General features: G+C 39.7%; 1 pseudogene across 1 annotated transcript; it reads right to left on the bottom strand.

The window, feature by feature from the left end:
- Positions 1-7,182: 7,182 nt before the first annotated feature.
- LOC308269548 (small ribosomal subunit protein uS9-like) lies at positions 7,183-18,260 on the bottom strand (annotated as a pseudogene). The gene is made up of 2 exons: positions 18,240-18,260; positions 7,183-7,611 (listed from the first exon to the last, which is right to left on the bottom strand). The product of its transcript is annotated as a small ribosomal subunit protein uS9-like (transcript).
- Positions 18,261-24,840: the final 6,580 nt, after the last annotated feature.

Raw genomic sequence — 24,840 nt, 5'->3', positions numbered from 1 at the left:
CACCCTCCCCCCTCATGTCATTTTGGCATGGGGCTGTAACTATTTTCTGTATTTCTATTTTCTGTATTTCTATCTTTTTAATAAACTTCTTTAAATCTTCAGCAACTGTCCAAGCTATGCATATTTATTCTTAGCTTAGGACAAGAACCCGCGGTTTTTCTGGTTTTGGTCGTTTTGGGTTTTGTTATGGGTTGAGGGAAAGTGTGTCCCAGGACCCTTGCAGAGGTTCCCGGGGAACAGTTTCCCCAAACCATATTCTCCCAAACGGCAACAATTCTCACTATCAAAAAATAAAAATTAGCCAGGCGTGGTGGTGCATATTTGTAATCCCCCCACTTGGGAGGCTGAGACAGGAGGATCGCGCAGTTTCAAAGCCAGCTGCACGCGCTGGCTTAGGAGACCCTGTTTCCAAAATAAAAATGTAAAATAATAGGTCTGGGAGTGTAGACCAGAGGTAGAAGGGCTTCCAGGAACCCCAGTACCACCAAAAAATAATAATAATAATAATAAAAATTGAGGTAATTGATATGCTAATTTACCTGATTCATTATTCCACAATATATACATGTATCACAACTTGTACCTAATAATATATAATTATTATTTTTTCATTTTAAATAAAAATTTTAAAAGTTACTACCACAGATATTGGTCTTCAACTGTGGGCCAGTCTTTTAAACTGTTTTTCTTTCTATTAATTCATTTTAATTACACAGAATAACAGTTTTCATTGTGGCATACTTATACATGTAAAAACATACTTACATCATATCTTAGAACAATCCATTTTATCTGCAAGGAAATCATGACTGATAGTTGAATATGTTATGAAGGTCACATACTGTTCCACACCTAGATCCATTCTCAGGCCCCTTTGCAAACTCACGTTTTAAAAATTTTTATTTATATGTGGAACATATTGAAAATGGTATACATTCAGACTGTGCTAGGTGTCCTCCCCCCCCATTTCCTTCCCCCCTCCTAACAATAAGTCTAGATTAACCATGCTATATTCATACTTTTACACATATTTGGATGTAGCTCCTCCATTAATCAACCTCAGCCTTCTTCCTCTCCTATACTTCCATTCTAGCTGTACTGAGATTTCCCCTCCATTATCTGGAGTCCCTCTGGTATCCCCAGTGTTCTCTAATTTGGGTATATTAGAGAAAACATATCCCCCTTCTCTTCTGTGCTTGGCTGATCTCGCTTAACATAATGTTCTCTCCAGACCTTTCCATCTTCTTGCGAGTGACATGATTTTGTTCTTCTTTATAGCTGAATAGAATTCCATTGTGTGTATTTCCCATAATTTTTCAATCCATTCATCTGTTGATGGAGACCTAGATTGGTTCCATATTTTGACTATTACTAATTGTGCTGCTATGAACATAGGTATGCATATGTTACTGTAGTTCTCTGATTTCAACACCTTTGGAAAAATACCCAGGAGTGGTAGAGCTGGATCATATGGAGGATCTATTCTCAGTTTTCTAAGGAATCTCCACACTGATCTCCATAGCAACTGAAATAGTTTGCACTCTCACCAACAGTGTAAAAGAGTTCCTCTTTCCTCACATCCATGCCAGCATTTGTTGTTATTTGATTTCTTTATGCTTGCCACTTTGATTGGAGTTAGATGAAATCTCAGTGTAGTTTTGATTTGCATCTCCCTGATGGCTAATGATGTAGAACATCTTTTCATGTATCTATTGGCCATTTGTATTTCTTCTTTTGTGAAGCATTTATTCAGTTCAGTTGCCAATTTCTTGATTGAGTTATTTGTTTTGCTAGTGTAGAGTCTTTTAAGCTCTTTGTATATTCTGGATATTAGCCCCCTATCAGAGTGGTGGCTGGTAAAGATCTCCCATTTTGTAGGATAGCCAGTTCTCCCAGCACCATTTGTTGAAAAGGCTGTCTTTTCTCCAGCATTTGAGTTTGGCCCCTTTGTCAAAGATTGACTGTAGGTGTGTGGGTTTGTTTCTGTATCTTCTATTCTGTTCCACTCGTCAGTATGTCTGTTGTTGTGCCAATACCATGCTGTTTTTAATACTATTGCTCTATAGTGTAATTTAATATCCGGTATTGTGATGCCTCCTATCTGGTTCTTATTGCTGAGAATTCCTTTGGTTAATCTGGGTCTTTTCTTTCTCCATATAAAATTCATGACTGATTTTTCTAAGTCTATGAAGAATGGCTATCCATTTGTAGAAAGATGGAACTAAATCTTTACCTCTTACCATGCACAGGAATCAACTCAAGATGGATCAAAGACTTAGAAATTAGACTGGAGACTGTGAAGTTATTAAAGGAGGGCATGGGCTCAATACTCCAACATATGGGCACAGGCAGTAACTTTCTCAACAAGACCTCTAAAGCACAAGAAATTAAAGCAAGAATTTATAAGTGGGATGGCATCGAACTAAAAAGTTTCTTCTTATCAAAGGAAGCCAACTCACTTGTAAGAGTCAGCAGTGATAACATGATAGACATGGTGGTGCATGCTTGTAATCCCAGTATTTGGGAGGCTGAGACAGGAGGATCCGTTTTCATGGATAGCCTCAGCTACTTAGTGAGGCCCTTTGCAACTTAGTGAGACCCTGTTTCAAAATAAAGAATAAAAATAATAGGGCTGAGGGTGTAGCTCAGAGGTAGAATGCCCCTGGGTTCCACCCCCAGTACCACACACACAAAAAAATGTTGGCTTTAATTGAGAAAGGAGAAATAAAATGAAAATGAGGACATAGAAAGACAAAGAGGGAGGAAAAGAGTAAGGGTTTTCCTGTTTTTAAGAGGTCAACATGACTTAATAGGTAGAATGCCTCTTCTCCCATATCAAAGATGCCATTACTTCCAAAGTAGGATCAGACTTCAGTGATCCTATTAAAGAAAACTAGGAGATGGCGACCGAGAAAAGCGGGGCTTAAGAGCCCCGCTAACAACTAATCTCCATTACCACAAAATCAGCGCCTTTCATAGCCAGAAAACACCATCACCAGAGAAACAAAATAATCACCAGGCTCCAGAGAGAAAGCGGACTAAGAACAGAGCTCAGAACCACAGAGGATACACCGGCCTCACGCCCGAGGACGCGGCAGCAGCGCCATACTGCCAGCAGCAGCGGCGAATTCACCAGACGGCCACAGCAAGATGAGGTGAGCCGCTGCGGAACAGCCAGGTGGGATTTCTCCGCACAGGGAGCATCTAAAGCTCCCAGTGGCTGAGCTCAGCACACGCTGCAGGAATTCAGAGTGGAACTCAAAACCAAGAAGAAATACGCCAGCCTCACGGCCGAGGGCGTAGCAGCGGCGCCATATTGCCACCGGCAGCAGCAGCACCGAATTCACCGAGTCCAGTACAGCTACATCTGCGTACTCAAGAACAGTGAGTCAAATTGCGGGCCACAGAGGAGAAATCCCAGTACTGTACTCCCTGGGACTTGACCCAGTGGGGGAGTGGCGGTGGCAGAGATATCACACCGTAGGAAAACGTGCAACCTGACACCCCCCACAGTCTAAAGCAGCCTGTATCAACTCTCTGGGTCGGAGACTCTGTGATACAACCCAGTAAAGGAGCAGTGGGGTCTGAGATACTACTGACTCGAGATCCAGATCACCTTAAGTGAAGTCATAGTGACCCAAGGGAAGAAGCCAGAGAAGGCACAAACTTCTGAAATCATGGGAAAGAGGAATAACAATGGAGTAATGAATGCCCACAACCCCACAACATCAGAACCTGATAAAACAGAAAATCAGAGATTTCTAGAAGATCAAATCAGGAAAATAACTGTAGAAATAATAGAGGTGCTTCAAAAAGAACTCAGAGAGAGCCAAAAAGAGATAAAGGATGCAATTAATGAAGTAAAGGCCTCAATTCAAAGCACAAACAACCGATTAGACCACATGGAGAATAGAATATCGCTCTTACAAGATGATCATTCCAAAAATGAACGCATAGTTTCTAATCTAGAAAAAAATATCCGACAGCAGGAATCTGATATTGAAGAAATATGGGCCCATTTTAAGAGAGCTAACCTAAGAATAATTGGAATAGAGGAGGGAAAAGAAAGTGAAACCAAAGGGATCAACAATCTCTTCAAGGAAGTAAGAGCAGAAAATTCCCCAAACATAGAGCAAGAGGTTGATACACAGGTCCAGGAAACTTAAGGAACTCCCTTTAGACAGGATCGGAGAAGAGGATCCCCACGCCACATAATTGTCAAAATGACCAATGTGGAAGCCAAGCAGAGAATCTTAAAGGCAACAAAAACAAAGGGCCAAGTGACATTCAGAGGCAAACCAATTAGAATCACTCCAGACTTCCCAAACCAAGTCATGCGAGCCAGAAGGGCTTGGAGTAACATATTCCAAACTCTGAAAGAAAACAACTTCCAGCCAAAAATTTCCTACCCAGCAAAACTTTCTATCAAATTAGATGGAGAAATAAGAAGCTTCCACGACAAACAGAAACTGAAGGAATTTATGTCTTCAAAACCAGCGCTAGAGAAAATACTCAAAGAGATTAACTACAAAGAAGAAATAGGTAACACACACCGGAACCAGAGAAACAAGATTCTCCATCCAACAGACAACTAAGATTGGTTATATGTGGAGATTCATTATTTATGTTAGTCTTTTACCTATCTCTAAATGGTATTGTTTGCCTTTATTGTTGTTAATTTTTAGGATTTCTAGTTGGAATATTAATATACCTTCAAATATAGCATTTGGAAATATTTTATCCCATTCTATTAGTAACTTTTAACTCTGTTTACATTGTCTTTGGATATACAATATTTTTTTTATTTTTTAGGGAGTTTGTATACTCTTCTGTTGCCTGTGCCACTGAAATCATAACCAAGAAATCACTGCCAATTTCAATGTTGCGAGGTTTTATGACCTAGATTTTCTCCTAAAAGTTTATAGTCTTAAGATTTATATTTAGGTCTTTTATCTATTTTGAGTTAATATTTGTATATGGGATTAGGTAAGGGTCCAACTTTATTCTTTTCCATGTAATTATTATTTTTCAACAATATTTAGTTAAAAGATTATTTTCACCACCAAATGTTTGTGGAAACCTTTTCAAAAATAACTTGACAATATAGGGAAGAATTTATCTCTAGGCTTTTATTTAACTCCAATGGTTTATATATCTGCCTTTAGAATAGTACTACACTGTTTCAATTATTGTAGCTTTATATGGTTTGAAATCAGAAAATATGTATATTCTAGCTTTGTTCTTTTTCAAGATCATTTTGGGTATCTAGAGTCCATATTCCATATTAGGATAGATTTTTTTCTGAAAAATAAATATATAAATATATGATAGTTTCACCTAAAAAAATAGAAAAATAATTCTCTGGTAAGAAAGAAAGCAAAAAGAAATATTGAAATGTTATCTTTAAGTCATCAAAAGCTTGGTATCAGACAAATGAAACTGTTATGTGAGATTATCATTTTTAATTTTGGATAAATTGCTATAATACTAGATGTCAACCACTAAGCCAAGCATGGGAGGGAGGGATGGGGAGAGAATGGGGTGGGGATCAGGTGGGGGCTGACTGGGCGATGTGTGCATGTATTTCTACAAAAGTTTGTATCCCACTATGATGTATGAATACAGTGCACCAATAAAAATAATAAATAAATAAATGTCCCTCAATAAAAAAAAGGAAAGGAAACTAGTACATATCTCAACAGCTCCCAAATAGACCCTGTAGAGGCTTGATTTGTTCTTTCATCTCACAGGCTAAAGACGCCAGCATGACCTGCACATTTCCAGGTCTTTCCACCATGAACAAGATCATTGGAAAGAAAAACAACTAACTAAAGTCCTCTGCTGCTGAGAACACAGTTCGTCAAAGCAAATGTTGCTTTTAGCCTTCTGGTGGAAGAGGCAGAACCTAGGCCTTGCGTGAGCACTAGAGCCTGAGGCATCTGCTGCAGCTGTCCTGGGAGCAGTTGGTCCGGAGACCATGCGGATCACAGTCAAGGGTTGGCCTTTACACAACTGCTATTTCCTCTCAGGTTCAAATTCACTGTTGTAGCATTTGCCTTGTGAAACTCGATTCAAACTCAGACTTTGGAAGGTTTTAAGTGACCAGAACCCTCCATCAATCTCCTAGAGAAAACTTAAGAAATAGGGTGTTGACCCTTTGTTCTTGGCTGATAAGGTTGAAAGATGGTTTCTAACTTTTTAACTTAGATTAAAGATCTAAGTTTAATGTTTAGAATGTTCCCTCAAAAGTTTGTGTATTGAAAGCATGGTCCCCAGTGCAGGAAAGTTCAGAGGTGGGTCATGGCTAGAGGTGGTGGGCACGAGGGCATGATCTTGGAGCTATATATCCTTAGTCCCTCCCTCTGCCCTTTTGGACTGAACCTCTAAAACTGTAAGCTAAATAAACCCTCGCTCCTCTATGCTGTTCTTGTCAGGTATTTTAGCCACAGTTATAAAAAAGCTGACTTAAACAGGAGTGCCTCCTTTATCACTGGTTTCACTTTCTACAATTTCAGGTAGCTGGAGTCAACAAGAAGGGTGGGCACAGTCCAGGAAGAGATTTTGAGGGAGAGAGATATTCACATAAATTTTATTGTAGTACATTGTTATAATTGTTCTTTTTCATTATTATTATTAATTTATCATTGTGCCTAGTTTATACATTTAAATTTATCATAGATGTGTATGCTCCTGCAGGAAAAATAATAGTGTATATTTGGTTCATACTCTTGATAGTTTCAGGTATCTACTGGGATTCTTTGAATGTATCCACAGATAAGGGAAGTGACCATAAGTGGATTTGCTTTTTTTTTTTTTTTTTTTTTTGGGTGGTACTGGGGGTGGAACCCAGAGGCTTTCTACATCCAGGTTATATCCCCAGACCTTTTTTTTTTTTTTAAGTTGCTGAAAGCCTCACTAAGTAGCTGAGGCTGGCTTCGAATCCATGCAATCCTCCTGTCTCTGCCTCCCAAGCGTGGGGATTACAAGCGTACGCCACCATGCCCAGCTAAGTGGGTTTACTTTAATCTAGATGTTTTCTCTTAATATATGTTTATAAGATTTAGTAGAATGTATTACCTAATGTAAATGCAAATGCATACATGTGTGCAAATATAAGAAATTTTATTTTTTTAACCTTAAAATTCTATTGTTTATTACAGAGATAAGCCCCTTGTGATGGGCTTATCCGTAGGATTTCTGATAGCGAGCATAAGCACCAGGACCGCCAAACTTTTTGGATTCACAGTGACAGGGGTGAGCTACCAGCAGAGTCCTGTCACACTGGATGAGGATGTCCTCGATTTCCTTCTTGGGAGCCTCATCCACATATTTCTGGTAATAGGCCACCAGGGCTTTGGAGATGGACTGACGGATGGCGTGTATCTGGGCCACATGACCACCACCCCTCACATGGATTCTGATGTCCACACCAGCAAACTGCTCCTTGCCAAGAAGCAGAACAGGCTCCAGTAACTTATACCACAGCCTGCGCAGCTTGATCTTCTCCAGTGGATGCCTGTTCACCTTGATGAGCCCGTCGCCTCATTTGCAGTGTGCCATGGCTGTGGCTGTCTTCTTGTGTCAGAACACCTGCACGTATTGAAGCGGGCCCTTCAAGAAATTTTAGACACTTGCTTCTGAAGCTTCAAATTAAAAGTAGCAATTACATTTGACATATTAGTACATGATAGTTGGCATGCATATATATAATTATGAATATATCAGGAAAGAATGAAAAGAATATACACCAACAACAGTGCTTTCTTAGAAATATTTTTGTAGAAAGTATTATGTTGCCCATATCTGCATGTTCCTGACAAGTCTGAAGGTCAATATAATTGCCAAGCAATGTAGTAAGGCAAAATCTAAATTTCTATGATATGCCTCAAAAAGAATTTGCCAGTGGTACACAAAGAAATGTATTTCAAAAATTAGTTTTCTCATCTTGTGGAAGAGCAAATAATCTTCATAGGGACCTTTTAAATGTATTTGCAATGGAGTTGTGGCATTTAGTTAAAAGAATTTTTGAGGGAGAAGAGGGAAAATCAATGAAGGAATCATTTCCATTGACATTATGTATATATGTGAGAACACCAATGCCAATCCCAATATCCTGGAGTAGAGAGGGAGCTGGGGAAAGCCCACCAGGTGCTGTGCGCATGTATGTCACGATCATTATGAATTACATTATGATATGAAACTATAATGCACAAAGTATAAGAAATAATTTTTGATAGGGTCATCTTTCTTCAGAATATTTGGAAGAGCTAGTTTGAAAACTAGTTTACAATACAGATAATAAACTTGCTTTCTGACTCAATTCCTGAGATACTTGGTGAGTCCAGTAGTTTATTCTACCTCTGAGATTCCTCCTCCCTAGGAGGGAGGGCGGTTCCTTTGGAAGCCAGGCTAAGAGCTGACCACCAGGGGGCAGCACAGAACTAGGAGTCAGGAGATTGGCTTTGCTCCTGCAGGCATGTCTGTCTTCTAAACTCTATGAGCTTGAGGTTCTTCATCATAGCCATGTTAGGATTTTAGTATAGCTATTGCTGTTGTTTTAAAAATGACTTTAAGTTTTTAACTACGACACACTTGGAGGGCATGAAGTGCTGGAGGACATGGATTTGAAGGGTCTGTTTATTTGAGAGATGATGGAAGCTCTTGGAGACTCTCCATTCTAAAGCCCAGTGGCTCCATCCAATGCAGTGAAAATATGGGGAGGAGGGACTCTGAGGGGTCTGGTCACTCAGTTTCCCTCTTACATCTAAGGCAGAGTGGCTGGGGTGTATGTAATATGGTTGATTCTTGGGACAGAACATACACAGATAAATATTCTATTAACTCATAAAAAGACATTGCTATCTCAGGGATCAGAATACTCGTGTCTGTGACCAGAGCCTTCTTTTTTGGACAAACTGACTTGAAAAACAAAGCTGACTTGCAAAGCACACTGGTTGTAGTGATGCACACTTGTAATCCCAGTACTTGGGAGGCTGAGACAGAAGGGTTGCAGGACAGCCTCTGCAACTTATAAGACTCTCTGCAACCTAAGGAGATTCTCTTTCTAAAACAAAAATAAAAAAGTCTGGGGGTATAGTTCAGAGGTAGAATGCCTCTGGGTTCAATCCTGGTATCACCCCAGTACCACAAGACAGAAAGGAAGGGAGGGAGGGAGAGAAAGAGAGAAAAGAAAAAGAAGAAGAAAACAATAATCAAATGTGTGCTGAGTGACAACTCTGTTTAAATATACTTTTATTGGTGCATTGTAATTATACATCATAGTGAGGCTTAAAGTGGTACAAACATATATGCACACAGCACTTGGCATGTGTCTCTCCAGATCCCTTCTTGCTCCTCACTCCTTCCCCATACATGTTGGTGAGATTAGTAGTGATACCGTCAGATATAGACATAGCATTATTTGAACTGTTTTCTTCCTCAAAATTTATTTTTTCCCTATACCCCTTCCTCAATCCCCTTCCACTTTTCTACTGGTCTCTCTCTTCATTTATCTGAAATTCCTTTTGTTTCCTAATTTTTTCTCTAACTTCCACATAGAAAAGATATGACCCCTGACTTTCTGAATCTGGCTGATCCCACTGAATATAATAAATCTAGTTCGGTGAGTGACCGCCCTTAAATAACACCTGGATATGATGCATCTGTCTTATGCATGTAGAGGCTTATTGGTGAGACCAGAATATTGCAAACCTGACAGCTAAAGCCCTTCTCTCCTTGGTATGGTATAAATCCTGCCTACCAATACTGTTTTGTAACATTAGATCCAGGAGCCTGGGGGCTCACTGTTAAGTGGTTACATAAGTTTAAAAGAACTAAATATATGATCCCTGCTTTCTCTCCAAGGTTAGTGTTTGTGATTCTGTGGAATTATCACATAGTAACAGCGATTAAGGTAGACTTCAGGCACAGGAGCCAGGTTCCCTGGGTTCAGGTCTTGACACTGTGGTTTGCAGTATCAACTCAGTAAATTACTTAATCTGTTACTCCACCAACTTTATCTTTCAAACGAGGAGAATAATATTTATTTTCCAGAACTGTGTAAGAAGCTGGGCATGGTGGCACATGCTTGTAATCCCAGCATCCAGGAGGCTGTAACAGGAGGATCCCGGTTCACAGACAGCCTCAGCTACTTAGGCTCTTTGCAACTAAATGAGACTGTTTCAAAATAAAGAATAAAAAATAGGGCTAGGGATATAGCTTGAAGGTAGAATGCCCCTGGGTTCCATCCTCAATACTGCAAAAAGAAAAAAACTGCTTTAGAATTAAGTACATTAGTACACTTAAAGCATCTGTTTGCCATGTTAGTAAACACTAACATTATAGCTATTTTGAGAATATACTTGGTTATTTTCTTTGTAATTTTTGTATCTTTAATGAGTCTAAGTAATGATTTATCATATTTCATATAGTGTGGCATTATAACAGTCAAGCATTTATTATATACATGTCAATTCTTAGCAGTAGTATCATTATTACTATTAATGTGATGAATCACAAAGCTAAAATGAAGCTTTTTAAAATTAATTAGCATACATTCTGTAGTCACAAAGTAAATAAATATTAACTTCTGGTTGAAATCTTTTTCAATCAAGACCATGGCCTTCAAAGCAAGACAGTCTTTAGGTCACTTCTAGAACCTAGGAGGGGGAAAATCAGGTATCAGAAACCTTGGTGACATGTTTTGCATGTAATTAACAAAGTCCAATGTGACTTTTCTGCAAAAGTGTGTCATAGTATGTTTGTTCTATCATTGTAGGGTCGAAGTAATTAGGAAAAACATGAACTTCTGAAGTAAGGGTTAAAGTTGCAAAGTAAAAATAGAGGACAATTTTAAACCACAGAGATAAAATCATTTAGCAATTCTAAGTATATGCAAGTGGGTTTGCTTCTTTTACAGTTGCTTTTGAATCACTTGGTTTATGCAAAATACATTATCTGGAGTAATGCTTAAATCTCATTTTTAAGGGCTTAAGACATAATAAGCAGCAAGCCAAAACGTAGTTAAATGTATAAATCATTTCTACAAATAATCAATAGAAGGATTTACTAGAGAATATAATAAGTAATATAACATTTAATCTGGAGTAAATGAATAATTGGTGAGGGCTTCATGACTTCAAGAAATCTGTAATCACGTGGTAGATTTAAATCAGTGCCTTAGGTAATTTCAGAATATAAAATAATAAAAAGAGAGGATGGGTTTTTGAAATCCGGAACGTAAAAAGCATAATAGATACTGTGAAATCATGGTTTTAATTACGTGTTCTTTAACAGTTGGATTACAGCCACTGTCTTCTATTACCAATTATTCTAATTCAAAGAACCCCTGCTTTACCGACTGTTTCTAGAACTGTCCTCATGCCGTTTTGCCTTTCCAGATTTGTATGCACACAGCCAGGAATGTTAGGGACAAGTTAGCAGACATTGCCACTCAAGGCAAAAATAGTGGATGAGAGATCACCTGAAAATACAGGATGCTATAAGCTAAACAAACAAAACTCAATGTCTATTTTTATATTTTACCCAGAGGACATCTGTGTGACAGTATGTGTGAACTGGAATAAGAACTTGCTCCCCAGCCAAGGCGTGGTGGCCCACGCTTGTAATCCCAGCATTTGGGAGGCTGAGACCAGAGGATCGCGGTTCGCAGACAGCCTCAGCTACTTAGTGAGGCCCTTCGCAACTCAGTGAGACCCTGTTTCAAAAAATAAAAAATAAAAATGAGACAGGGGGTGTAGCTCGAATGCCCTGGGTTCCATTCCCAGACCCCCCCACAAAAAAAAAGAACTTGCACCCTTTTGCTGAAATGAAAAACATGCTAGAATTCTCAGAAGATCCCCCCCAGCCTGGAGCGGCAACACCATAGATAATAGTGCCTTGGCTGGGTCTCCATATATCTTAGATTAAGTTTAGAAGGTTTGGAATTTCAGTTCAATCTATGTTTGTAATTCATTAGCCTCTTCGGGGCTTGTATTAATTAAATGGTCCTAGAGTGATGGATAAGTCAGAATCATACATAACTAAGTTGCATTGAGATCTATGTAACCTTTCCTAGTATCATTCTATCTAAGCTTCTCTAAGTGTCAAGTGGTCAGGGTCTGGCCAGTTTTGCTCTCCTCGTGCCTATTTACTTATTGGCAGTAAGCAGCGAGTACAAGACTTCCTACTTACGCTCTGCCACTGAGTTGCATTCCCTCTTGCTCCCTATTATACTAGGGTACCCAGCACAGAACTTTACACATAGCAGCCATTCAATAGATATTAACTAACTTTTTTTTTAGGAAGGAAAACTAGACTAAGGCCGGGTGTGGTGGCGCACGCTTGTAATCCCAGCATTTGGGAGACTGAGACCAGAGGATCGCGGTTCACGGACAGCCTCAGCTACTTAGTGAGGCCCTTCGCAACTCAGTAAGACCCAGTTTCAAAATAAGAATAAAAAATTGGGCAGGGGGTGTAGCTTGGAGGTCAAATGCCTCTGGGTTCCATTCTAAGACCAAAGAAGTGATATCATTTGGAATGAGTGCCGTCTAAATCACAGAAGCTTACTATTCTATTTCTCCTTAGGAAACATGCCCAGGATAATTAATACTAATGTGCCAGGTTCCATAATTCTTCTCTTGAGAAAAAGTATTGGATTCTTCTACCCGCCTTGCTTGTCAGCCTCTGCATTCCTTTGTAACTCAGTCTTTCCTCAAAGAGAGTATAGTATAACTGATGAAGAATCAGTTCTGCCAATGAAAATTTCCCCACCCCGCCTCTCAGATATTCAACCCTGGACAGTGTTCTCACAGTCCCTAAATCTCCCTAGGTGCATACTAATAGAGAGGACCTATATTCACTGAGGCAGTGTCTCCAAATTTCAGACACTTCTTTACCTGTATTTATCATGTACACAGAGCATCAGAAAGAGGAGCTAATTCACATTTTAGTGGATATGTATTTTAATACATCTCCTCCTGCACCTTGAACCCCCTATACAGTAGTAGCAATTCCATGCCAGTAGCTGTTTCCTCCAACGACAAGGAAAAAAAATGGGATGATGTCAGCAAGATGACAGTGGGAAACCTGGCCTCTCTGTCTCACAAACACACTGATTGAGCAACAATTCACCGATTATTTTTGTAGGAAATCATAAACAAATTGAAAGGCTCCTGCAGGCCTACACAGGGAAAGGCAAAGCTGGACTTCCCCAAACTAGTAAGGATATTGCAGACGTCCTCCAGCTGGAGACGCTATCCCAGCACAGGAGCATGCAACCAGCAAAAGACTCACTAGAAGAGAAAACTGGGAGAGTACAGCACTCTCACCTCTCTGAGGGAATCCAGGAGGACTGGCCTCTATTCTGCTAGTCTCTGATCTCTGGTAGGTTTGGCACAGTCTAGCCAGACAGAGGAGAATGGTGACAGCAGCTTCACTGATAGACATTATTGATCCTCTCCTCTGCCCAGCATGGAGCCAGCAGACAAATATTCCAGTGCTCAGACTCCCTCTGGAGAGGGAAAGTACTCAGCTGTGCACCCAGCACCCCCAATTCTCCAGGGAGGAGGACCAAAGGAACTAGCATTTGTCTCACTAATCCTGGATCTCTGATGGGTCCACCAGCAGTCACCAGCTGGTAACTTAGGCTGGGAGATGTCATAACTCTTCTCCAACCTAACATAACATAGAGCAAACAGGCTAAAAACAGCTGCCTGCTCCTCCCTGGGGAGGAAAGGAGTTGGTAAAAGCCCCTAGAATTTCCAGCCAGGCTGACTGGTGAGAATCTTTTCCTGTAAAAGGCCAATGTATGAAGACTAGGTGAAGTACCGGCTTGAAGATAAAGAAGCACCAAAGATGTTCCAACCAAGAAACAAAATAACCTTTAGAAGATTACTATAATGGAACAGTTTTATGATTTACCTGACAGAGAATTAAAAACAGCTTCCATGAAGATGGAGGTCAAAAAAACAATGCATGAACGAAATGACAATTCTTTTATTTGTGTGTGTGTGTGTGTGTGTGTGTGTGTGTGTGTGTGTGTGTGGTACTGGAGGTGGAACCCAGGTGCTTTCTACCTCCTGGCTATACTCCCAGACCTATTTTTTATACTTTATTTGGAAACAGGTCTCACTAAGTTGCTGAAAGCCTCACTAAGTGGCTGAGGCTGGCTTCGAACCTGTGCAATCCTCCTGTCTCAGCATCCTAAGTGCTTGAATTACAAGTGTGCGCCACCACACCTGGCACAAAATGACAATTCTAACAAAGAGAAAATACAACGTACCAAACAGAAACACAGAGGAAATGGAAAGAACAGAGTGGCTGAACTGAAAATTTCACTGCAGAAGTTTAACCAAGCAGAAGAAAGGACTGGTGAACACAAAGACAGAACAGTAGAAATAAGTCAGAGTTGGGAAAAAAAAAACAAGAAGGAAATTTAACATAATTATATAACACCACTAAGCAGACCAAATAGATAATATGGGAGTTTCAAAGAAGAAAAAAACTGACAGAAGAAGAACCAGAAAGCTATTCAAAGAAATTATGGCTGAAAATTTCTCAGATGTGGGTATACTTTATGGATCTGAGATGTCCACCAAAGGTACATTCATTAGAGGCTTGGTCTCTAACATGGCACTATTAGGAGTAGTAGAAACTTTAAGAGGTGGAGCCTACTGAAAGGTTTTAGGCCATGGGAGGCATCCCTTCAAGGTGTGGTATGCAGCCCTACTCTCTCCTGCTCTCTCCTTCATTTCCCTACTATAAGGTCAGTGGGCCTCCACGGTGCTCTTGCCATGATGTAATGATTGAAATTTCCAAAACTGTGAGCTAAAGTGTACCTTTCCTCTCTCTTTTTTTTTTTTTTTTTTTTTTTTTTTTGGTGGTACTGGGGTTCCTGGAAGCCCTTCTACCTCGGGGCTACACTCCCAGACCTATTTTTACATTTTCATTTTGGAAACAGGGTCTCCTAAGCCAGCGCGCGGCTGGCTTCGAACCTGCGCGATCCTCCTGTCTCCGCCTCCCAAGCGCGGGGATTACAAGCGTGCGCCACCACGCCCGGCTAACTTTCCTCTCTTTAGGTTGACTTATCTCAACTATTTCTTACAGTGATAGAAGCTGACTGAGAAAGAAAATTGACATCCAGATCCATGAAACCCAAAGAATACCAACTAAGAATCTTTAAAAAAAAAAATCCTCACTGAAATTCATTATAAACAAATTCAAAAGTCAAAGACAGAAAGAGAATTTTGAAAGTAGCAAGTGAGGAGCAGCTGCTGGTCACATCAAAAGATCCTTTATTAGACTATCAGCAGATTTCAGGTAAGAAGGGAATAGGATGATATAATCAAAATGCTACAAGCAAAAAAATTACCAAACAAGAATATTATACTCAGAAATACTTTCCCTCAAAAATGAAGAGACACCTTCCTAGACAAACAAACCTAGGGTAGTTCACCATCAGATTCACCTTTAAAAGTGCTAAAAAAAAAAAAAAAAAGCCAGGTGCTGTGGCACATACCTATAATCCTAGTACTTGAAAGGCTGAGACAGGAGGATCACAGGTTGAAGGCCAGCCTCAAAACTGTAGCAAGTATCTCAGTATCTCAGCAATGTAGTGGGATCCTGTTTCAAAACAAGACAAAAAAAAAAAGAAAGAAAAAGAAAAAGAGAGAGAGGGCTGAGGATGTAGCTCGGAGGTAGAATGTTCCTGGGTTCAATTCCCAGTACCAAAAAATCCTAAAAGAAGTACTTCAAGTTGAGATAAAAGTAAACTAAACAGTAGCGAAATTAGCAAAAGAAAATGTGAACGTTTATTGGTAAAGGAATTGTAGCTAAGAGTTAGTTACTGGCAAATTACAATTTTCCATGTACTATAATTTCCAAAACTAACTTATCTGCTTTTATTTGAGATGAGTTAAAGGTGTTTATGAGCAGAAAACATCTGATCTCTTTAAAAACCTTCAGTGTCTATCACCTGGAAGATCAGACAAAAAAGATAATGCAACAAGCAAAGCAAGCCACGTAGCAGCTAATTGGAGGACATGAACCAAAACGTAGTACTAGGTTTACTGATTGATTAAGTTATTACCTAAACTCAGCACAATGGTACTTACCTGTAATTTCAGTACTTGGGAGATGGAGACAGGAGGACTGCAGGTTTGAGTGCAGCCTCAGAAATGTGGTGAGAGTCTCAGCAAACTAGTGAGACCTTGTTACAAAAAATAAAATAGGGCCGGGCGTGGTGGCGCACGCTTGTAATCCCCGCCTTGGGAGGCGGAGACAGGAGGATCGCGCAGGGTCGAAGCCAACCGCGCTGGCGTGAGACCCTGTTTCCAAAAATATAAAATAGGTCTGCGAGTGTAGCCCGGAGGTAGAAGGGCTTCCAGGAACCCCAGTACCACCAAAAAATAAATAAATAAATAAAAATAAAATAGGGCCAGGCATGGTGGCGCACGCTTGTAATCCCCGCGCTTGGGAGGCGGAGACAGGAGGATGGCGCAGGTTCGAAGCCAGCCGCGCTGGCTTAGGAGACCCTGTTTCCAAAAAAAAAAAAAAAAAAAGTATAAAATAGGTCTGGGAGTGTAGCCTGGAAGTAGAAGGGCTTCCAGGAACCCCAGTACCACCAAAAAATAAATAAATAAATAAAAATAAAATAGGGCCAGGCATGGTGGCGCACGCTTGTAATCCCCGCGCTTGGGAGGCGGAGACAGGAGGATGGCGCAGGTTCGAAGCCAGCCGCGCTGGCTTAGGAGACCCTGTTTCCAAAAAAAAAAAAAAAAGTATAAAATAGGTCTGGGAGTGTAGCCTGGAAGTAGAAGGGCTTCCAGGAACCCCAGTACCACAATAATAAAATAAAATGGGGCTAGGAGTGTAGTTCACAGATAGAACTCCCCTGGAATAAATGCCCAGTACCCCCCAAAAAATTATTACCTAAGAAGAGCCCATTGCCCATGTTCAGAATAAGGAATGTGAAACAATTTAAGACTTGCACTTACTGTCATTCATATTTAGTGGGAAATAAGAAGATCCAAAATACAATACTCTTCTATCTGTTCATTTCCTGAAATCTGATGTGTCTAAAGAGCTAAACTGCAGCCGGGCGTGGTGGTGCACGCTTGTAATCCCCGCGCTTGGGAGGCGGAGACAGGAGGATCGCGCAGGTTCGAAGCCAGCCGCGCGCGCTGGCTTAGGAGACCCTGTTTCTAAATAAAAATATAAAAAATAGTTGTCTGGGAGTGTAGCCCAGAGGTAGAAGGGCTTCCAGGAACCCCAGTACCACCAAAAAAAAAAAAGAGCTAAACTGCATTTGGAAATATGCATGTAAACCGCAAACACTCATTGAGTTTTATCCAAATTAAGTGGATGGGATAGACCTGGCCCCCAAATCAAGTTCAATATTCAGATCCAAGTCCAAAGAGAAAAGGAACTTCTGTGCTTTGTCTCAGGGTCATTTTATAATAGTGAACCCATTAGAAACATCCCATTAGAGACTTCTGGCAAAACATTCAACTTTGCCTCCTTAGAGTTTCTAGTGATCAAACAATAGTTTTTTAATTTAATGAGGAGCTGGGCTTGGTGGCGCGTGCTTGTAATCCCAGCATTCAGGAGGCTGAAACTGGAGGATTACGGTTTGCAGACAGCCTCAGCTACTTAGTGAGGCCCTGTTTCAAAATAAAGAATAAAAAATAGGGCAGGGGGTGTAGCTCAGAGGTCAAATGCCCCTGGGTTCCATCCCCAGATCCATAGTAATAATAATAATAATAATTTAATGAGGAAGAGTCTTCTGAAATTCAGACTTCATTCACTATAACACTAAGAAGGTTCTAAAGGAAGACATTCTGATTAAAATTTAACATATAATAGCAATAACAATATTTATTTTTAAAAAAGTAGAATTCCAAGGTTATGGTAGCAGGACTTTGTCTTTATGGTGTATACCCTTTTATCCTCTTCAAATTGTTTAATATAATATGCATTAATTTTCAGAAAAAAATGGTGGCATTTTCAAACATTAATGGCAAAAAGTAATAAAAAATAATCTCATATCCAATTTGTAAACCAAATTATCATTTACTACTTATTATTATGTGTTGATAAATCAAAATTCATCCTGTCTGACTTTTGGGCATATGGTTGTTATACAGTAGTTTTCTGCGTAAAAACCTTATATAGACAAATCCCTCATGCTAATGCTTGGTGCAAACCAGGACTCTGCACACCTGAAACTCAGATCTACTTACCTGACAGCGCATGGCTTCCATGGCTCCTCAGTGATCAATTACCTAAACAGCTCTACTGAACCCTGCTTAAAGCGTGTACAGCAATCTGGGTGTGGTGGCACATACCTGTCATCCCAGTGCTTGGGAGGCTGAGACAGGTTTGCAACCAGCCTCAGCAACTTAGTAAGACTCCCTAGCAATTTAGTGAGAAGCTGTTGCAAAAATTAAAATAGGGCTGGGACTCAGAGGTAGGATGTTCTGGGTTCAACCACCAGTACCAGAAAAAAAGTGTACAGTACACATAGAGTCATGGTGATGTCCCATAAGTGAATGCCAAAGAAAATCATGAGCCTTTTATTGTCCTGTGGCACAATATTGAGTTGGAAGAGTGCACAGAAACCAGCAGGGCATACTCTCTTTGCTTTCTCTTTTAGGAAATACTTAGGGAAATGCCTCTTGTTAAGGCTGATACCTTTATCTTTCTTATTAATGATAAAAAAAATTGCTAACTATTACCATTGGAAGATGCTAATAATAACTAATATTAATCAGAGTTTTGCTCTGGCCATTGCCTTCCTGATGTCTTACAGATATTGTCTCCTTTAATCTTAAAAGAGCTCGGTGAAGTTTTCTTTTTCTCATCATCTAGAAGAGAAAATCTACGTCTAGAGAGTTTAAAAAAAAAAGTTGCTTAAGCTTTCACAGCAATTAAGTGATAGAACTGGCATTGGACTTCAGAATCATTTGACTGTAGTGTCAAGCTTATGAACTTCAGTCCCAATAGGGGAATTAGTTGCATGATGGATGTCAACAAGAGGATCCTACACCCTTAGATTTCTTTTTTCTTTCTTTCTTTCTTTTCCTTCTTTCTTTCTTTCTTTTTTTTTTTTTTTTTTTTTGGTACTGAGGGTAGAACCCAGGTGCTTTTCTACCTCCAGGCTATACTCCCAGATCTATTTTTTTAGGCTTTATTTGGAAGCAGGGTCTCACTAAGTTGCTGAGAGCCTAAGTAGCTGAGGCTGGCTTTGAACCTGTGCGATCCTCCTGTCTCAGCCTCCCAAGCGCTAGGATTACAGGCCACCACGCCCAGCTTTTAGATTTCTAAAAAAAACTATCACTAGATTGTTTTTACATCTGCCCTTTCATCAACCATCTATTACCCGGAAAAAGAGAAGTATATCTAGCCCTCCCAGGTCACGTACATTTATGCTAAGCTAAACTTCATATCCCTTTAGGACTCATACCCCACCTCCTCAGAAGGGAGAGAAGGAAACTTAGAAGAGGCAAAAGATAGATCAGCCAGTGTGATACCATAATAGCTTTGAGGACAGCTGAGAAACTTTGAAACTAACATACGAAATTAAGCATCAGGATTATCTACTTCTTTAGTACTTCATTCATCTGGATATAATGAGATGAGTCAGCCAGCAGCCAAATCCCACTCACAATTGTGATGTAAGTATTATGTATTAAACCTCCACTGTTGCCCTAAGAACATTTACTCTGTTTTCTTTCTTTTTTTCCCTTCTCTCCTCTCCTTCCCTCCCTCCCCTTCCTCCTCCTCCTCCAGTGCTGCTGCTGCTTCTCCTTCTCCTTCTCCTTCTCCTTCTCCTTCTCCTTCTCCTCCTTCTCCTTCTCCTTCTCCATTTCCCTCTCCCTCTTCTCTCTTCTCTCTTCTTCTCTCTTCTTCTCTCCTCTTCTCTCCTCTTCTCTCCTCTTCTCTCCTCTTCTCTCCCCCCCCCCCCTCTCTCTCTCTCTCTCTCTCTCTCTCTCTCTCTCTCTCTCTCATTTTTTTTCTTTATTTTGGTACTGGGGATTGAATCTAGAGGCATTCTACCTTTTAGCTTCAGTCCCAGTTCCCCCTTTTAGAAACAGGGTCTCACTAAGTTACTAAGAGTCTTGCCATGTTGCTGGGGCTGTCCTCAAATCTGTGGTCCTCCTTTCTTAGTCTCCCAGGTACTGAGATTACAGACATGTGCCACAATGCCTGGCTATATTTTCTTTTTGTGGTTGGAATTCTGCAAGTGCAGTTTATAAATAGCATTTAATTGCTATGAGACCACAGTTTTTCACCTTCAACTCAGTTTTTAAAAGTGTTGTAGAGGCAAGTTTATATAATAATTGCTTTCATATCATTTTTTTTGCTATTTCATGTTTTCTCTGTGGTGCCTTTGTATGAATTTTTAAACATTAGCAATATTAACAGCCAAAAGATACATAGACAAATGAGAGTCTATCCTATTTTTAATGTTTTCTACAGATGAAAATTCACATTTTTCTCTTGATATTTCCTTCTGAACTTTTTCCAACTTTAATTGAAGGAATTGATCTTTAACCTAAGTCCTGTTCTCAGGGTGAGGTCCATTTCTTCTTGCTCCATCCCTATGGATTAGGAGCAGGGAAGGGTTAACTCATACACTATAAATGTTCTGAGTTTTATATATAGAAAGAAGGCCCCAAATTAAATTTTAATAGGATTCCAGATTTGGGCAGCAATCAAAGATTTTTCTCTATAGCAACAATTACACACATCACTGCTCTGAGATCAAATATTGATGCCTTCCCAACATGCTGGAAAACTAGTGTTTTGCTAGTTACTGTTATTACCAGGGCAATTCAATAGAGGGCAAAAGAGACTAAAAATGTCATTTTCCAGTGCCAACTGTAAGAGAAAGCAATAACGAGGCTGAAAGAGATTAAGCACAATTGAAAATAGTCTACACTGAAATAAAAGACTGTATTTGAGTAGTTTTTAGGGCTATAATTTTAACTTCTACTAAAGGACTGTCGTTTTGCCTATCACTGAAACACATACAAAAGAAGACAAAGAAGCCTGATGCTAGCAAAAAACAAAAGCTCTTCCCTACTTCTTTAAAAGTACTTTCATTTCTAGAAATACGTTGTTTGAATAAGACTCTTCCATTATGCCTCAGGGAAAATGTAACCATCTTTTAAGAACTAAAATATAAATTATACTTCCCTTTGAAAAAACTTTGTTTCCTTTCACACTGCTAACATGGAAAGCAGTAAACAGAATAAATTCTGCTCATGCAGGACCCCATCACACAGCACCAATGCCTCATTGGTCTTAAGGGACTAGAGCTTGCTTCACATCGCCATCAATATCACCACCATCATTATCACCGCATTATCAGTTGCCACAGTGTAATATCGTATCTTGCAATGAATGTCCCTATATCTAGCACTTTTGAGGAATTATTATACAGCTGCCCTTGAGGCATTTACGATTCAATAACTTACATTAAATTAACATATTACTTTTATTACATGACTTTTCTGTTCATATTTCTGGTGGTTTTATTTTATTGCAGAGAAGCTATAAAATTCTGTTATTTTTTTCTTATTGGGTTCCAAATATACAACCCATTGGCCTGCCAAGGATCTCTTCAGTCTCCACTGGAGTCTCTAAACTAGAAATGGCTCCAGTGAGGATATGGTCCCTGACAAAGTATTTAAATAATGCAAATCCCAGGCAGGGCTAAGAAAGAAGGAAAGAGAACTAGCCATAGCAGCCAGAATTCAAAAGAGGGAGAGAATGCAAAGTGTGCTCCAGTCTGGGAAAGCTTCATTGAGAATGGTCCGGGCACAGTGGTCCATGCCTACAATCCTAATACTTGGCAGGCTGAGACATGAAGATTTCAAGTTCAAGGCCAGCCTCAGCAATTTAGCAAGACCCTCAGCAACTAAACAAGACTGTGTGTCAGAATGAGAAATAAAACAGATGGGAGGTATAACTCAGAGATAGAATGTCCCTGGGTTCATTACTTAACATACAGACACACACAGACACAGACACAGACACACACACACACACACACACACACACACACACACACACATGCCCAGTGGCCTTTATACAAATTGGAATGGAGCTCGTGCTCATCTCTTTTCTCTGCAGGCAGTAGTTACTGAATAAAATCTATTTAATCACTTTAGTGTAAAAACAAACAAAGATTCAGTTTCTCCTACTATATTCTCATAATATAGGTCACTTCTGATACCAGATATGTGTGGTTAATTAATTCTACAGCAGATAACCTCTGGGTATCCTCTAATTGAATTCATTTCTAACACTGTCTACTTAGAGGGAGCATCAGATCCCATAGATTTTCTCCAAGAGTGAGTGCCCCTTCCACTTCTGATGCCATTGGCAAGCTTCAGGTGGTTTTATCTGAGCTTATGACCTGCAGGATGCAAATAGGGATTTTCATAACTGTCATCTCAGATTCAGTCAGTTTTCTAGATTGGCTCACAGAATTCAGGGTTTATTTCCTAGTCCATTATGACAGATATTACAAAGAATGCAGATGAAGAGATGCACCGGGCAGGGAGTATGGGAAGGGGTCTGCAGCATTCCTTCTTTCTGAAACTTAGCAAGTTGCTGAGAGCCTCACTGAGTTGCTGAGGCTATCTTCAAACCTGCAATCTTCCTGGTTCAGCCTCTATAGTGGAATTACACAGGAACCTTGTAGGATACCATAAGTGCTAGGTTTAACTTCAAGTGTTTCACTTACTTATTGTTTTATAACAAACCATCTTAAAACTTACTATCCTAAAGTAACCATTTTAGCTCGGTGTGGTGACGCACACTTGTAATACCCATGCTTGGGAGGCTGAGACAGGAGGATCACGTAGGTTCAAAGCCAGCCTCAGCTACTTAGTGAGGCTCTCAGTAACTTGGTGAGACCCTGTTTCCAAATAAAATATAAAATAGGTCTGGGAGTATAGCCCAGAGGTAGAAAGCTTCTGGGTTCTACCCCCAGTACCACCAAAAAAAAAAAAAAAAAAAAAAAATTTCATCATCTCTCTTAACTTGCAAGTTGACTGGGTTCAGCTGGTGGCTCTTCTGCTTTACATGAGGCCATCCAGGACTGCAGTTATTGAGGGCTCAACTAACCCAGCACAGTCCAGATGGCTCAATTCCTCTGCTAGTCAGGCCCCTCTCTCTTCATGGTCTCAGGCTTTTTCTTGTGTGACATCTCCAACATGATAGGAGGCCTTGTATGTAGCTCAGGGCTTCCAAAAGGACAAATCTAGAAACTGCTGAGCCTTCTTAGAGCTTTAGCCAACAGCACCCCTTCTGCTACATTTTCTTTGTTAAAGGTAGTGAGAAAGCCCTAGGACTCAGTGAGGGAGGTGAACATATAAAGGATAAATATAGGGAGATGGGCCAGTATAGGCCAGCTGCCACAAAATCCATTTACCTTTTAGAAGACCACTCTGGTTGTGGGGAGTGACTTGTAATCAGACAGCAGTGGAATCAAAAACACCAGTTAGGAGGGAACAGAAATGTTCCAAGTGGACATGGTGGTAATAGCAATACTCCAGGTGGACACGATGGCTGCTTGGACTATGGTATTAGTCATGGATATGGAAATAAATAGATAGACTTGGGGATGGGGTGAGAAAGGTGTATTCACTCAATAATTAGAAGCATGTTTCATATAGGTTTAAATAATAAAGAAAAGTGTTAGGGCTTTGGTCATTAAGGAGCTATTGACAATATCTTGGTGGGGAATTGATAGCATGAAAATAGTGCTTTAAGGGTTTACTCATTCGAGTCATTCCCTCATGCTATTTTGGCATGGGGCTGTATTTCTATTTTCTGTATTTCTGTCTTTCTAATAAACTTCTTTAAATCTTCAAAAAAAAAAAAAAGAAAATAGTGCTTTAAGAAGATTCATGTGTGAATTGTATGGAACCAGATTATGTGTTCATCAAAAGATGAATGGGTAATGGAAAGGCTGTATATTTACACAATGGGATTTTATTCATCTATAAAGAACAACAAAATTATATGACTTGCAGAAAAATGAATGGAACTAGAGAATATTATGTTGAGACCAGTCACAGAAAATCAAGGGTCAAATGTTTTTTCTCATAAGTGGAAGATATAGAGAAAACAGTAATCAAAAAGAACTTTACAAAATTGAAGAAAACTATCAGTAAAATGTTAGAAGAAGATGGAGAGGAAGGAAAGGAGGAGATATGGAAGAACTGATGAAAGAAACAGTTCTAATTACGTTGTGCTGATGATGAAAGTATCACTACTAATCACAATGTTATATAGGTTGTAGGGTGGGACCTGAGGGAATCATACCAAAACTTGTGCATCTGTTTGTTGGTTTGAACCTCACTAAGATGTACAATTATAATACACCAATAAAATTATTTTTACTTTTATGTGGAGCAAAGTACAGAATGGATCAGGTTGGAACAGAGTGCATGACAGAGAAAACGATCTGAAGAGGAAGACAAGTTAGCAAGTCTACTCTTTCCCTGGTCCAAGGATAAGACACTAAGTCTTAGACCATAGTGGTAACAGATAAAATGAATAGAATTTAATTTACTTATAAAGATGAAAAACAAACATAAGCAAGCCAAAGAGGACACATTATAAAAATAGTCATTTAAAGTGAACATTTCTGCTTGGAACTAGAAAGATCTTTTCTTCTTTTTTCATTTTTAAGTAATTAATCAGTATTTCCTTGCCAAAAGCACGAATCCTTTTTCAGCCTAGATTGTAGTTTCAAGCATCTCTGTTGGTCGGAGCTATGGGGGAAATAATATTTTTAAGTAGACATCTCTCTAATTCTTCCTG

This window comes from Muscardinus avellanarius, assembly GCF_963383645.1.
Source record: "Muscardinus avellanarius genome assembly, chromosome: 11".
NCBI classification, from domain to species: domain Eukaryota; kingdom Metazoa; phylum Chordata; class Mammalia; order Rodentia; family Gliridae; genus Muscardinus; species Muscardinus avellanarius.
This window is presented reverse-complemented; position numbering and strand designations above follow the sequence as displayed.